Below are 12,097 nucleotides of genomic sequence, written 5' to 3'. Positions count from 1 at the left end.
ATATAGTCTGCCCCACCACATGGTCTGAGGGATGGTGGACCGGCCCACAGCTGAAAAAGGTTGCTGACTCCTCATCTTAACACATGGGCAGACTGATGTAAGAACTTCAGTGCCTAAGGCTACATACAAATCACACACTGAAATTAGATTGAAAGCACATTTCCCCTCCCAAAGAATCCAGGGAACTATAATCCACCCTCTCAGAGAGCTATATTTCCCAGCACCCTTAAACTACATTTTCTAGGATTCTTTGGGGGAAGCTATGTGCTTTAAATATATGGTGTATATGCTGCCTACATCACAAGATGTGTAGGCCTTTAAAGGCCTTTCTATGAGGTGTATACTACGTCTAAAAATCCAGCTCTCTTGCATGGCACTGTCAACTTACCTGAAGCTTCAGAACAGTATGTATAAGTCTGACTTAGTGCATAAGCATGTAATTCGTACAAATGGCTCATGATGGAAGCTACCAAAGTGAATTTAAAGTGGACGCCATGAGCTGTGAGATTTATTTAGAAAGGTCTCCTGATGAGGTAAGAATAAGATATCATGATGTGAGGTAACATGCAAAACATGAGAATGACAGAAGAATCTTAGCACTAACAAAATGGCAAACAATGTGAAAATTAAACCCCACTGAATCATTCCTAGGGTTGCATATAGAAAGCATCTGAGCTGGAAAATCTGCCTATGCAATCCTATGCACACTAACCTGGGAGTAAGCCCCCTTGAATTCAAGGGGGCTTACTTCTAACTAACCATGTCTAGGATTTTGCTAAAACAAAATAAAAAATAAACAAATCCTTCCAGTAGCACCTTAGAGACCAACTAAGTTTGTTCTTGGTATGAGCTTTTACATGTGCACCTGGTTTCTTGGGGGTAAGCCCCATTGGACTCAATGGGACTTCATTTTAAGTGGGGGGGTATATAGCATCACACTGCTAATCTGCAGTTTCATCACACTGCTAATCTGCAGTTTCTTCCTATTTGGGGAATTCCTTTAAAATTCTGCTTCTGTTTGGGTTTTTATTCTTACCCCTCACCTTATTGTTTACAATCTCACTTAAAGTGCGCTGTAATTCATGAGGCCCTGCTTGGATTCTTGAAGGTCACTCGGGTCTCTGTATGTAGTCATACAATTCTGTTTTTCAAAGGTCAGCAGGGGGGGGAGCAAAACTCTCCTTTTGGCCTACTCTGGCTCTGGAGTAATCTGATACTCTAGGAATCAATATATTCTCGAGACAGCGTTCCATGGAAAATGTAAACCTTAATGTTATCTGATATTTGGGTTGTACAAACTCAAGCAAATTGCCGAAACTATAATCCCAGGCTGTGAGTCGCTGGTCCAGATCTAATCAGTAACATGCTCTTCTGTCCATCAGCAGCATTTCTGGTGTAGCAGAGGAAGAATGGCTTGTGCATTACTGCAGTTTTGTTTTTTGCTTTAAGATGTGTAGAGGACTGAATAATGCTACATAATATTAACAAATTATTAGAGCATTTTAAAGCAAGTAAACTATCCTATACCGTTAGCTCATCTGGGATGGTGATTAGCTTTGTGGTAGAATACATTCCTGGATTGCAGGAAATCCCAGTTCATTCTCTGATAACTTCCATTAAAAGGACTGCAAGGTTTGGAAAGGCCAGAGAGCAACTTCTACTCAGTGTAGATTGCACTAGCTATGGGAGAAAGGGAGAGAGAGAGAGAGAGAGAGAGAGAGAGAGAGAGAGAGAGAGATGGATAGGGAACTCCTGGCAGATTGCTGAACACTTGTGAAGCAGATTGGTAGGGATTTTATGAGTGTTTGTGACAAAGAATGTTTGTGTCATGGGCCATGTGGAGGTGCCTTGGTGAGAGTGGTAAGACAGGGAGGAGTAGAACAAGATTGGAGAAGGGACTCAACCCAGGGGAGGGGACCAGCAGGGGGGGCAGTGAGCAGAACTCATTGGAGATCTCTGACCCAGGGCAAGGGGGAATTAGGTTGCATTGTCATTGAATACTCCAAGTGCAGCATCCCAACTGATCAAACACTGCCTTCAGCACCAACCCTCTGCCAGTAAAGGATCACTCCCTTCAGTGGAGAGACTAAAAGATAAATCTTACCTACCTCCATCATCAAGGACAAGGAGACAAGTGCACCAGCACAGACAGACTCCACACACTCACCCTACTTGGCAGGCTGCTTGCTTGCCAAGATCTGAGCCTCAGGACATCAGCCACATGAATGAAGGTGCCCACTCTGCTCTTCAAAAGGGGAGCTTGTGTGTGTGTGTGTGTGTGTGTGTGTGTGGCAGGGGAACAGTCATTGCTGATGTCTGGTCCCAGCAGGTGTGGCAGAGAGAGAGAGAGAGAGAGAGAGAGAGAGAGAGAGAGAGAGAGAGAGAGTGTCAACATCTTAGCTTCTGCATGGCCATATACTCTAGAGCTCTGCCATGCTTTTTGACTTGGTAACCTGTGACCAGACTTGCATTTGGACACTAGCAGATTCTGGAATAAAGCCTTCTGCATGAGAGAGAACCAAAACAGCTTTCAAAATACAGGTGGGTTTTCAGGACAAGAGAGGTGGTATTCACCTCTTTTGGGCCTATTCAGGTTCTCCTGAATATTCTTCTGAGGGACAATGCTGTGGTGATTGTATATAACCCCAGCCAATGATACTGATTCATTAACTGTGTCTATCATGGGAGAATCACTATGCAATGAGAAAGCTCATACCAAGAACAAACTTAGTTGGTCTCTAAGGTGCTACTGGAAAGACTTTTTTATTTTTTATTTTGTTTTGACTATGGCAGACCAACACGGCTACCTACCTTGTATATGCAATGAGAGGTGATGATAAATGGTGACCATCAGCCATGACATTTCATCTGTTGACTAGCAATAGGGAAGCTCGAAGAATTCAATAAAAGTCAACTCTGATGCAAATTGACCTGATCTATAGCTCCTGGACTAATGTGTGGATCAGATCATAATTAATCTTAGATTTCATTCTTCTCTGAATTTTGTGGTGAACAGATCTCAACTCAAAAAATGTACCAAAATGTTATTTTAAATGTATATTTTAGAATGAAATAGGTTGTGAGTGTATATATTAAGATAAGATACATATCTGAATGCGTATTTTGTGAGACAATGCATTTTTTGAATTTTCGTGCAGATTGATGCAGAAATGGGATGAAACTGATTTGTTCATCACTAACAGCAATAGCTGTTTCACATGCTGGAAATCATCACTTGATATTGTCATCATTGAGGCATGGTTTTTCAAGTTCTAATTCATGCAAATTGTGAAGTCATCCGACTTTCAAAAGTGAAGTTTCTTTGAGCTATAAATATAATCAGGATATCAAAAATAACCAGATGGAGACATTCTTTATCCAAGCAAACAAATACTAGAAAAGAACCAGAAGCGTGTGTGTGTGTGTGTGTGTGTGTGTGTGTGTGTGCGTGTGTGTATGAATATGCATTGAGCACAGTTTGAGGATGTTCTTATAAACACCTGGCTCCTGCCAATAATTGCATTTGTGGACCCTTGATTGGAAAAATTGACTGGTCTGAAATCTGCTGTTGTAATTATGGTCTTCCATGGTTGCATGGATTCTCAGCAAGCTCTTTCATTTTAAAATGTCCCGCTGAAGTCATTCTTTAAATATTTTCATGCTTCAAAGAAGAAAGTGTCTTGGAGCCAATACTTTTTGGGAAAGGCTACCAGAATGAAGGCTGTGTGATTTCATAATGGGTTGTAGCTCCAGACAGCAGAAATTCAAAAGGTCCTGGGAAGAAGCAGAAACCAAAGATCTGATGAGATGAAAGCATTTTTTTTTATAAAAAAGCCCTTCCAAAGTAGAATAGTTCAATATGTATCCCAATATGTATTCTTCTTTTTTAAAGGGGGGCAATTTTTTTCCCTTGCCCTTACCTAAATCTGCTCTTGGAAACAGAATAGAGATCCCTAAATCAGAACTACTAAAGTTTGGTTTGAAAGGAAGAAAAGTTCAAAGCTAGAATATTTCAGTCATGATTAATTTAAAAAAGGAAGAGTTCAGTATTTTTTCTGAATTAAAGTTAAAATTCACCCGTTTTGTTTTTGTCTGGTTTATTTCTTCTGATGGTGTCCCATTTGACAAGATAGATACTTAAGCAGGGAACAGAAAAAGAACCCACTAGCTGAAGTATTTTTGGCCATCTTCATCATGACTGCTGCATGCTGAAGATAAGTAGAACATACACAGTAGGCAATGCCTGCCTGCCTGCTCTACAAGTCCTGGGAAAGACAGAAGGTGACAAGGATCTTTGAGCAGGTTGATTTTTGCAAAGCCAATGTGAGAAATTTAGAAAATGAGGCAAAGCAGGAATACGAGGGGTCATCCCTCCACAGTCAATAGTTTAATTTTCCATAGTCAGTTTACTAAGCAATTGCCATTGACATATCTAACACAGCTACACAAAATTAACTTAGTGATTTTTGTAGTCAAATTGCACTAAATAAGTTTTCATTTCTCAAACGTATACATGTACTGCACTCTCTCTCTCTCTCTCTCTCATATGTATACACAGTGGAACTTCGGTTGCTGAACGTAATCCATTCCAGAAGACTGTTCAACTTCCAAAACGTTTGACAACCAAGATGCAATGGGCCGTTGGCAAATTCCACTGAGAAAATGGAGAAATGCACCTCAGAAGCCATTTGACTTCCGAGGCGCATTCAAAAGCAGAAGTGTTCACTTCTGGCTTCCGGGTTCCGAATCGTTTGGCTTCCGAGATGCTCGAAAACCAAGGTTCCACTGTATATATAAAGTATATACTGTATAAGCATTCCAAAAACTGGAATACAGTGGTGCCTCGCAAGACGAAATTAATTCGTTCTGCGAGTGCTGTCGTCTAGTGAAAATTTCATCTTGTGAAGCACGGACAGGGGAAGCGCGGTTTGACGGGGGGGGGAAACGTGAAAATTTTTCATCTTGCGAGTTGCGCCCATAGGGAAATTCGTCTTGTGAGTCACCCATTCGTTAGCGAATGCCTTTCGTCTAGCGAGTTTTTCGTCTAGCAAGGCATTCGTCTTGCGAGGTACCACTGTATGCTGTAGATTAGCTTGGAACTAAAAGTATGGGTAGGATGGAGAATTGTGTTCAGATTCCCTAGCCACAGGGGGTGAAATGCGGAAACAGCAGATTAAAAGTGGGTTTGATTATATGACTCAGAACAGAAAGAAACATTGTACAAAATGCCTTGTATGGGTAGAATAAAGGATAGAGGCCACAAACTGTAATGAGTAAAAAGAAGGTCCCTTTCTGATATCTAGGACACAGAAATGCTCCATCTGGAGCAGGACTCCCATGTCTTTACTGTTTGTGATGAAAAAGTAGGGAATATGCTTGTATATGGAATGCACATGTGAACAGCACAGAAGGTAAGATGTGTGGCTCCTGAACACACACACACACACACACACACACACACACACACACCCCTAACACAGTCCCAGACTTTTCAGTCTGGAAGGAACTGAAAAGACTGTTTATGTATGCTACAACAGCTGCAAGGATGCTCCTTGCCTAGAACTGGAAAGATGACAAGATACCTACCAGGGTGGACTGGCAGATGAAATTATTGGACTACGCAGAGATGGCAAGATTCACCGGGAAAATCACAAATCAGGAGGATCAAAACTTCAATAAAGAATGGGATAAATTTATATCATATCTGAAAGACCACAGTAAACACTTGAACTCTTTGGAAGGTTTTAAATAACTCTTGCAATGGTATATTGACCTTGGATACAATGGAGGACTGTAAATTAGATGGACTTACAATATGCAGTTTAAAAAGCTACCTAAAGAACCCATGGAGGGGAGGAGGGGAGTCTCGAGATTCAGAAGAATCTTGTGCAATTTTTATTATTTGTGATTATGAATGTGAATGAATTTGTAAAATCAAATAAAAACTTATTTTAAAAAAGAATACAGTCCCAGACAACAAACTCTTCAGGCGTAAGGGGGCAGAGACATCTAATGATTAGCAAAAATTTGCAGGCCAACATCTGATGACACCACTGTGCAGATTTCAGCCACTGACCTCAAAGTTTCCAGCACCACTTGCCAATCCCCTGGAACAGAGGTTCCCAAATTGTGGTCTGAAGGCAGCTGCTTTGTCACATGATGCTGGCTCCCTTCTGCATTTTAAACTGGGACATCATATCATCTAAAATTACACCAAACAATTTTTGAATACCTTTTTTTACATATAACCAGCTAGCCACTGCCGCAACAGCAGTGGGAATGCGATTATGAAAATGTCCAGGTAGGCATCATGTTTCTCAATACAGTGAACAGATATGGGATAGCTTCCCCCTGCTAACCTTGTAACACCTCAGAAATGGATCAGGGTTCTTTCCCAAAACAGATAATTTTCCTATGCAACCTGAGACTCAAGAAAAGATCAGAAAAGGAAAGGGTGTGTGGGATTTGGTGGGGGCTGAATGAGAGAGAAGGGGAAGAGAATTTGCCAAATCAGTTTTTATTCCAAGACAGAAGAATTCCAGTACTTGTACATACCTATACATACATACATACATACATACATACATACATACATACATACATAACTGCAGCATAGCAAAAGGTAGTCATAAACAATAAATAAAACATTGAAACAATACACAGCTAAACTGAAACATTTCCACATAAATCACAAGAAGATCTAAAACAAAGAGACAAAAAACATACAGCAACAACAGCAAACAACATTCCAGCCCAAGAGTCTGTTCAGCAGCCTCAGGTTTTGTACATGGAGTCAGTCCAGATCCCCATTTTTGCAGGCCACATGGGGAAAAGACCTGCAAGGCAGGGAGCAGGACTTCCAGGCTCACAGCCAAGATGGTCTCATGGCTGGCTTCTTACTAGGCACCAAGTTTCTTCTTTGAGCATAGCCTGGAAGAAATGCATAGAACCATAGAACTGTAGTGTTGGAAGGGACCCCAAGGGACATCTAGTCCAACTCCTTGCAATGCAGGAATCAAAACTATAGAATCCCAGACATATTACCATCCAACCTCTATTAAAAAAAAACTCCAATGAATGAGTGTCCATCACCTTCTGAAGTAGTCTGTTCCACTGTTGAACAGTTCTTGCCATCAGAAAGTTAGTCGCAACATTAAGTTAGAATCTCCTTTCTTGCAGTTTGAATCCATTGGTTGGAGCCTTTCACTCTGGAGCAGCAGAAAACAAGCTTACTCCATCTTCCATATGACAGCCCTTAAGATATTTGAACCTAGCCATCATATTGCCACTCAGTCTTCTCTTCTGCAAGCTAATTCATTAGCATCTCTAATAGGGAATTAGAAAACAGGTGCTAAGGAGGACTAGGCCTACTGTGGATCTTTGGAAAATCCAGCCTAGTGCACTGTCAAGTCTTTGAGGTTGCATTCCTAAAATTGTATTAAAATGCTAGAAAATGCAGCTTATGAAACACAATGTCATAATAAATTAGTCTGTAAGGTGCTACAAAGGGAAGCAGGTGGTGCTGTGGGTTAAACCACAGAGCCTAGGGCTTGCCGATCATAAGGTTGGCGGTTCGAATCCCCGCGATGGGGTGAGTTCCCGTTGTTCGGTCCCTGCTCCTGCCAACCTAGCAGTTCAAAAGCACATCAAAGTGCAAGTAGATAAATAGGTACCGCTCAGGCGGGAAGGTAAATGGTGTTTCTGAGCACTGCTCTGGTTCACCAGAAGCGGCTTAGTCATGCTAGCCACATGACCCGGAAGCTGTACATCGGCTCCCTTGGCCACTAAAGCGAGATGAGCGCCGCAACCCCAGAGTCGTCTGCAACTGGACCTAATGGTCAGGGGTCCCTTTACCTTTACCTTTTAAGGTGCTACAAAACAGGTCAGTGTTTCTGTGCTTCTGTCAAACCATCTGCATGGTACACTTAGTGCTGAAAGTGGAACAGAACAGAGACCAATGTTGCCTCACTTTGTTTTAAAAAGACCCAAAACCATCTCACTTGTTTTCAAATCTGGTGTAATCTAAAGAAAAACCGCCCCACAGCCCTCCTCCATCCCACTTGGAGCACTAAGGTAGGGCCAGCCCACCCATGAGGCAAGGTGAAGTGACCACCTCAGGCAGCAAGTTCCACAGGGGCTCTAAATCACAGAAGCTGCTCTAATACACCAGATGCCAGATTATTATGAAGCAGCATTTAATTTCTATTCTGGAAGATGCTATAATTCAGACGTTGCTGCACCTTGTTGCACTTAACCGAAAGGTGCTCTGCACATGCTCAAGGATGGCTTTGAGCGCGTCAGAAATCCAGAGCTGAGAAATAAATCCTGGAACTAAACCCAAATAAACTGGCTCAGATTATGGCCAGTTATGAAAGCGATTTATTTGGGGTAACAAACACCATGGACATCACGTTGAAATATAGCCCCGTTCCGTGGATGCCATGTCCAAACAGGCTGGGATCTTTCAGAAGCCAGAATGGTGATATCATAGACCACAGCCTGCTGAGGAATGCTGTGGGGCGGTTCCAAGGCAATCTTAGACGGGAAGCAGGGCAAATAAAGCTCCCTTTGCATGGTTTTTTTGGTAAGGCAGCTGCACGGAGTTCAGCAGGAAGCTCTTTGTGCTGCACGCTCCGGTCACAGACACAAAGAAAAAGGTCACAGAGAGCTTCTGCATCTGTATGTGTCATATTTATGTCACCAGGAATCAAATGCTTACAAGGGGAATCTGAAATGAAGCACATGCGCTGCCAATGTGCCCCGGAGAACTAAGAATCTGAAAGGAGCGAAGGTGCGTGTGTGAAATCTCCCCTTGCACTTGGAGAAATTGCACAGCTAGAGAAACAATGGCTGAGGGGTAAGCTTTCAGCAAGAAGCACAGATGCGTATTCAGCTGTGCAACTTCCATTAAGGCTAATCCCCTTGACAGCCTGCCTTTAAGGATCTAAGAGGGCGAGGCAGTGCAAGTGAGGAAGGGCTATTCTCCACAAATCTTACAAGAGAGGAACAACAGTTGAGTGGTCATCCGAGAGAATTAGGGCAAGAGGCATTAAGATTCTCCAGGGCTGTTGTTAGAAATTATTCTACTTGCCATGATAGATTTAAGTACTGAATTTGATCCAATTTGTTGCTTGTGGAATTATTACCCAGATAGGTTTGAAGGAATACGGAATGGTGGAAGCGAGAGATTCTGAAAGTAATGCCAGTTGTGCTCTGGGAACAGGTCCATGGAGAGAACACATTTATTCTATTTAGATTTCTAACCGACTGCCCCATAAAGTGAAGGAAAGAAAACCCTGCCAGGGTCATAGGATGGGATAGCTGCAGGGAGCTTCTTCCACCTCCCTCCCAGAAGAGAAATCTGTGGTTACAGAAGTGGAGACAAGGATAGGCTAGAGGGAAATGAGAGGTGGCATCCTATAATAATGCTTTGTGTGTTAAATATTTATGCCCCGTCTCATCATCATACTGACTCATAAGGTGACTAAGAATCATAAAAATGCATAAAGCCACAGACGTTTCTGCAGCAGAAAGACCTGACATGTTATCATATGGATTCAGCTGCTGCAGCAAACCGCGTTGAAGACCGTTTGGGCGGGGGAGAGAGACAGAAAGACAGTGGGTTGATCCAACATTGCCTCTCCATTTGCAATAGGGTGTTGGGTTCAGAAGAAGCTCCCATTCACGGAAGGCGGCAGGCAATTTTTGCTGATCCACGCTTTCCCCTGCAGCCACCCGCACACCCCTAACAAGAATCTGCTCTGGAATGTTGGGGGACCCTAACAAACAATGTGGGAACAACCTAGCTAGCTTTAAAAGAGGATTAGGCAAGTTCATGGAGGAGAGGGCGGTCGAAAGCTACTACACATGATGGTTACTATGCTCTGCCTCCACAGTTGGAGGCAGCCATGATTCTGAATACGAGTTGCTGGAAACCACAGGAGGCGAGAGGGCTCATTGGCTCGATCCAGCAAGCTCTTCTTATTTCCTTATGTGGAAAGTGACACAGAGGAAAGATGGGGGAATCAGTGAAAGCTGTCATCCGGTTCTGTTAAGAGAAGCCTCTGTGGGATCCAAGTCCATTCTGAAGTCCTCACAGGTCCTGTATTGTTCTGAAGAATGGCAGACAAGGGGCCTGGGGAATGGATGGAGGACGGATAGTCAAGAGGCCAGGCATCACAAGACTGATTCTTTGTTGCCTGCCACCTACCACACTTCAGAAGGGGGAGCATTATTGTAAGGGTTCATAGAGGAATAGACCAGCAGGTATCCTGGTCTCCAGCTGTTAAGGGCATGCTTTCCATTTCACCCTTAGAGTCAGGGAAAGATCACGGAGGCCCAGGGTATTGGTCAGAGGAGCAATAGCTGCTGTGAGCTTTCTCAGCCTCCCACTGAGGGAAAATTCAGATAGCATTCTGTCAGAATGCCACCTGCCCTGTGGCTCTATAAATGAGGGGGGAGGACAGGCTGGCTTCTGTCACTGGTCAGAGGACTAAGAGCTACTGGAAGGTTACACCACATTCCTCTCAGTTGAGAACATGTGACACAACTGCCTCAACTGGCATTGGCTATTTGGGGAGGGGGGGTATCTAGAAATATTCAGGGAGATTCCATTTCTTGGCTGTTGTTTTTCCTTTTTTTAAAAAAAGAAAAGAAACACACAGTTTTAAATATTTAAGTAAGCCACTCAGAGCCTTCAGGACGGGAAGTGGGATATAAATCTGATAAATGAATTAAAAGGTTTAGAACGAGCAACAAAACATTAAATAGCAATCCAATAACACCAGCTGATTAAACTATCCATTAAAATACCACATACTGTATGCTAAAATAGAACTGAAATCTCCAGAGAGTGAGACCTACTTAGTTTCTGCTAGTAAAATGTTCCAGTGAAAGGGAGGGGACATCACTCAGGGACACAGAAAATGAATAAAGTCTTTGGCATCCCAAGTTAGAGCCTCTCAAAAAGTACCAATACAGCTAGCTAAGGATGGCAGACAATTGTAATCCAGGCCAGATTTTATGGTGACACCCCCTCTCCCCTGATTCATTCTGTCAAACCAGTCATCAGCATGGACTGCAGATCTGAGATTTAGGTTACATCCACACCATACATTTAATGCACTCTTGTGTCACTTTAACAGTCATGGCTTTCCATCAAAAATCATGGAAACTCTACTTTATTAAGGGTACTGACAACACCACAGACCTACAGGTCTCAACACCCTTAACAAACTACAGTTCCCATGATCCTTCTTTTCTATGGTATGAGGTATAAGGGTACGTTAAATATAGGCTGTGGAAGTGACATTAGTCCTCAGATCTTTTGGAGAGCTCGTTGAGTTACAGGATGTACTGAGGGCTGTTCTGTATTCCCCCTCCTGTATTTATAGATGTGAAGCTGCTTGGAACAGCTTCATAGAATAGTAAACATGTTTTATTTTTAATGATGCAGGAAGTGACCACATGCCACTCCTGTGTAGGGCCACTGAACATACAACAAAATGGCTGCCACCAACTGTACGACATAGGGCAACATTTTCTTATGCATGCAATGGTCCTTTGTTCATAGGAAGTGATGTTTGGTTACTTCCTAAATCATTTTTAAAAGCATTTTTTTTACCTGGCATGGTGGAGGTGCTGTGATCTGAAGTTGTTCCAAGTGCTTCACACTGTTAAAAGGAATTTTTAAAAAATTAAGAACAGACTTAGTATACCTTATAAGTACTCCTCAGTAGAGGCAGGGGAGTTGACCATTTTTATGTGCAGATTTGTTCCACACAGGAACATCTCATATAGAACCAGACCCTTTCCTAGTACAGACCACCCTGCCTCTGGAGCCTGTTTGATCTTCTACAACTGGGCAGGCAATCTGTGGCCCTCCATATATCATTGAAAACCAACTCCCATCACATCCAGCCAGCATGACAAAAGGCCAGGGATGATGGGAGTTGAAGTCTAACACAATATGGAGGGCCACAGGTTGTCCACCCCTGCTTTATATAACCTTTGCCTGTCAGGGTAGCCTGTACTGGCTATGTGGGCAATTGGTCTCCTTGTACCTCTGAATCCAAATATGCTGGACAAAGAATTGGAC

Source organism: Lacerta agilis, chromosome 3 (genome assembly GCF_009819535.1).
Source record: "Lacerta agilis isolate rLacAgi1 chromosome 3, rLacAgi1.pri, whole genome shotgun sequence".
NCBI classification, from domain to species: Eukaryota; Metazoa; Chordata; class Lepidosauria; order Squamata; family Lacertidae; genus Lacerta; species Lacerta agilis.
The sequence above is the reverse complement of the archived record's forward strand: the minus strand, read 5'-3'. Positions refer to the sequence as shown.